Source organism: Bombus vancouverensis, unplaced genomic scaffold (genome assembly GCF_051014615.1).
Source record: "Bombus vancouverensis nearcticus unplaced genomic scaffold, iyBomVanc1_principal scaffold0034, whole genome shotgun sequence".
Lineage (NCBI taxonomy): Eukaryota > Metazoa > Arthropoda > Insecta > Hymenoptera > Apidae > Bombus > Bombus vancouverensis.
The window spans coordinates 680,696-685,979 of record NW_027468925.1 but is presented as its reverse complement, the minus strand read 5'-3'; the positions used below and the strand labels follow the sequence as shown (position 1 = coordinate 685,979).

The following is a 5,284-nucleotide window of genomic DNA, read 5'->3' as shown; positions in this document are numbered from 1 at the left end:
TAATGAATTTTTATAAATGATATGATTGATTAACAAATGATAAATTAAATTATTAATTAGATTAAAGAATAATAAGTTTTATCGAACAATAAAAGAAACGAATAATATATCTTACGATTTACTAATTTAACGAATAATGAAAATTAACGATTGATAAATTTACAAATATTGAATTTAATTTACGCTATAAACAATGATCCGGGGTTCAAACGAATCCACGGTCAACGGGAAAACTTTAAACAATTTTATAACACAAAAAAATACGTTTGCCGAATCACTCGGAAAAATTACTCGATGTATCACTTTCCAAGGCGATCACACGAATGCCTCTCTGATTCAAATCTTTTTCGTAATCCGACTGCATTTGTTTGTGATATTCTCGCTGGAAACATCGAGAAGGTTCCAATCGTTGTTGCTAGGCAATATCTGTCAGAAGTTTGTTATATACTCCTTGGAAACATCGAGAAAGATCCAAACGCCGTTGCTAGGCAGTTTCTGTCTGGAGATTGATTCCTCATACAACGTGTGTCCCATTATATCGACATCTCTAAATTACAATTCTATGTGATTTCTAGGGAGAACAATACAACCGATCCACACCTTCGTCAGGCAAAACGTTTATCCCGTGACCGTGGCTACGTTCAGCGACCAGTTGTCACCTCGAACCCACTTTCGCTTTTCACAAATGTCAAACAATTACAGATGACAATTACTTAATTACAGTTATGATAAGATCTGGGCTAAAGCATTAAAAGGCTTCCTCAAAATTGCATAGGGAAGGCTCCGGTTTTCATTTCATCTCCGACATATATATATATATATATATAACTGTACATAATACGTTATAGAATAACATAGTATATAATTTTATATTTTAAAAATATGAGGCATACTATTTAAGATTGTCATCGATTTAAAATCAAAGTATGAAAAGGATACCCTGGAGAGAGTAAAACACAGAATCATTCCAACTAAACATTCAGATCGTACCGACACCTAGGTATCGTTTTACAATTAAATCTCGGTCTCGAATGGATTAAAATGAAATACATACTTGCAGCTTCAACATCTTCAATATCGAGGAGATTCAAACTTTACAAATAAAAGCGGCCTGTTCCCCTTTCCACGACAGACTCTCATACCATATCCGCTCTTATCCAGGCTTTTACTTGAAACCAGCAATGCGTTCATTTACAATTTAAATTTACCCGGACCATCTACTGAATCGTCAGCCTTTTATAAATATATAATGAACCCAGAACATGTGCCTGTGCCCCTGGTATCGATGTTCGGCTTGTGATGTTCGTACCGGAACCTTCGCACAATTTCAATTTGTCACGCGTGAACATCGATTCTTCCAAGGGTCACAGCTTTATGCGGCTAAATCCTTTAGAACGATTAAAATGATACTAATGATATGGTATTTTTTGCAAAGATTTAACATATCCATAAAATAGGAAGTTTCGTGCTCTCCTATTTTATATTAATTATAAATTAATAAGTTTTATATGTGTTATTTATAGATCTAATAAATTTTGTATTGGTTTACAGCAGGTGCTCCGGGTATAAACAGACGACAAACGAACAAATAGAAATTCAAACTATTGTCGTTGTTTAACTCGCATGGGACTATAAGCTCGAATTGGACTTAAACGTTACGATCGTCGAGAATAATTACTATGTGTACCCTGTACGACGGGCAGAGAATCTTAAGTTATTAACGGCAATTCCTTTGTGCATAATTCAAGTTTATTAACAACCTGTAATGGATAATCATCGATGAACTCTTTTTGAATAAAGTTCACATTTATAAAGCAAACACTATAAAATACGACAGGACAATTGTAATCGATAAATGACATTTTATTAGGATATTATAAGAAGCTAAGATATCGAGGTACATTAAAATTGAGTCCGCTGCAACCCTCATGACATTTAAAATCCTACGCGTATATTGAGTAAAGTTGTTATATTAAATATAATCATATTAAATACAAGCTCGTCCGCTGGATTCCCAAATTATTTGGTTAAATACTTTGAATACGAGAATACCGAGTGCTAACAGTAGTAAATCCTCTATATGGTATGTCTACTTTGCTATCTTGAATAGGTAAATAACATTTCACTTTAACGCATTTAACCAATATTAACATTTAACATTTAACCAATATTATACGCATATGCACATAATGTTACTGTTACATATAATGATATATACGTAGATATACACGTTAATTAAATCCTCTATATGGTATTTTTATATCAGTATCGTAAACATTGTAAACCGGAAATCTTTTATTACACACGTACATATACAGTCAATATTATTGTTACATATAGTGATACATACGTTGATCCACACATTAATTAAATCCTCTATATAGTTTCTCGAGTAGTTCTCTTCAATACCGTTATATCGATGAACCCTTTTTGAATAAAGTTCACATTTATAAAGCAAACACAATAAAATACGACAGGACAATTGTAATCGATAAATGACAGTTTATTAGGATATTATAAGAAGCTAAAATATCGAGTTCTAATTGTGAATATCAAGCGCTCGTCGTTCGATGAGATTACCAATATTTTCTTCCTGCTCCTCTACATGGCGCTACGCAGGACTCGCTTCTGAGCACGTCTTTCTCGTTGGAGGCTTAATCTTTCTTTTCTTTTCCAGTAGAATTTTTACACAATTCTTTCTCCCTTTTATCATTAAATTACCTGTAATTCTTAACGATCTTTAATCTTTGTCGCTTCTTCCCTATATATATATTTTTGTTTACTTTTCTCCGTAGCGAATTTTGTCTTTCTGACGCAGGATTAGGTTCCTGGACTTAGGGAGTTGCTACACGCCAGCTCCACCATGGCGACGGCATTCACTAGGCAGCCTAGATAGCCACCTTTCAGCTCACGCTTCGGGACACTTTTTTCGCTGAGATTCTCCGCGATGAGGCATGAAAGCAGAGACCACCGTCTGCGGAGGCATGATTATTCTATTGTTCCTTTTAACGAGTAATCGTTTTACTCGAGTCCTCTTACTAAACCGTAAGTACAAAAGACTATTATACTTAGATAGGTACTTGGTCTCAAGAACCAACTTATTTTGGTCTTTCGATTAAGTTCTTAATTAAATGCTCAATTAGATATTCATAAATATATCTTCATAATATTTCCCTCATCTATTTCTTTGACATTCTAGCAACCTCGTTAAGACGTCCGCCACTTCAACTTCTATCTACAAGTGGCAAAAACTGAAGCTGACCTTCTTCATGGAGAAACATGCCGGAAATGGCATCCGCACGTGTGAATAATTATACTCAGTGTCCAGGTAGTTCTTTCGATCATCCGATAGAAGTCGTTTCTGTTTTTCAGAGTTCGTTCACGCCTCCAGAATGTAAAAATATCCAAGGAAGTACCATTAGGAAGCAATGAAATTCAGAGCTTCTGTGGTTATTCCTTTTTCTGATTGTTTCTTTTCTTTGCCCAAAATGGATGATTTCTATATCAAATTGTTTATTCGTATTTTTTTTAATATTCCTTGAGATTTTCAATCAACTCGATTTCGAATTTCTTAGCACCCGATCTTCTGGTTGACGTCGTTAAGAAAGAGGAACGAGTGCACAGGAAGCATGGTCGGCGTGAGCATGATTAGATCTGCCCGATGACCTTGCCAGTGATAATAGCGGTTCGTTAAGGTGGTTGCAGTCTTGGTTTGCTTCTGTTTCGATTTCCAGCGAACTCGTCAGCCGGCATGGCTTCAGAGATGCTCCCCCTGAAACAAGTCGAAGGGAAATAATTAATGGACTCTCTGTTCGATTGTACGTGGATGACAAGCTGACCGTAAAAAGAAATATACAAATACGATTAGAAAATATAATCCGAACCCCTTTCGGTTTGATCTGAAGGTTTCTTTTTCTAGACGGAACCAAAGATTCTTATCTGGTTTATGGTGAGCTAAGGAACTCTTTGAAAACAGCATTTATAACTTTCGAAAAAGAGACAGGTATTTCTTGCGCGAACAATTGAATAATTAATTCGTTCTCTAAATATCCTTATTTGTTGTTCCTAAAATACATAATGATTGGAAGCTTCTTACGGGAAGCGCAATCAGCCGCTGATATCATTGAAGTCGAAACGCCATTAAAACCATATTACGATTCGCATGCGACATGCTCCATTCATGAAAACACAAAAGCAATAAACAAGTACAAATCAACGAAATAAATCCTCCGAGAACGAGACGTTACAGGAATTATACCATTGCGAGGATACAAAAGACTTGCTCATGAGCTACTTCCTTCAAGTAGTTGAGCGGTGTATTTTCCGGTCGTTAACTTCCATATAATGGGATATTAAAGAGTACGGACACAACGCTGCTATTTTTCAACTGTTCATTATCAAATTACGCAGCGGGAATCGTTGCAACGACAAAACTGTAACGACTCGTACCTGCGTATCTTCCATTTAGCTACGGTAAACGCTGACTTGTCTGCGTTTTTTTTTTCACTTCCTCGTTACGGAAACCAGGAAAAGTGATTCATAATACAGTTTCTAACTGTACTTCTCGCGATTCTTCCTTAGAAATAAGCAATTGCTTCTTTTCAATTTCCTAAACCTATAATAAAACAGTCCATTCCTTGAATAGAAATTAACTTTAAAACTTTAGGCGCATACATTGTACGTATCGTATGTATGTATTTTGATTTGAAAAGAAACGCGGCAAACGCCTTTGAAAAGACGTTAGGTTTTCAACACCTTAACTAACTTAATTCCAGCGAGTCGTAAATCTGCTGCATCTCCAACATCTGAATATCCATCTTTTACAATGACTTGTTCTCCAACTTATTAAAATTACATCTCCCCCGTTGCACGGACCTTCTTTAAAGGTTCCCGCGGCAGGTTGAACCCGCATCACGTATCTTCCCTCTTCCTTCCACCCCTGTTCCCTTTCTCTTTCTATCGGACGGGAAGAGCGGGAACGCTTAAAACGCGCGAATCACGCGAGCGCCTCACGATTTGCGAAACATCACGTGAAAATCACCGATCCGATCTCCGTGCGCGCGGTGCACCGTGGGGGTAACGATTAAATCGACAGGATATACTTTATTGGCTATTCCGTTATTACAGGCTGTAGTTGGCGGGGAAATAGTCATTATGGATCGATGAACTCCATTGTAACAACGCACCTTCGAATTGCATCGGAAACGCTTCTGTATTGCGTGCACCGTATAACCTATCATCGTCTGTTTAGGGTAAATCAGTGGATCGGAAGTTACGTTTCTAT

General features: G+C 36.7%; 1 long non-coding RNA gene across 1 annotated transcript; it reads left to right on the top strand.

Moving 5' to 3' along the window:
- The first annotated feature begins 2,716 nt into the window (after window positions 1–2,716).
- Window positions 2,717–4,463, top strand: LOC117162400 (uncharacterized). Its single transcript, XR_004465209.2, has 3 exons — window positions 2,717–3,045; window positions 3,200–3,328; window positions 3,576–4,463. It is a non-coding gene; the product is annotated as an uncharacterized LOC117162400 (long non-coding RNA).
- The last annotated feature ends 821 nt before the right edge of the window (window positions 4,464–5,284 follow it).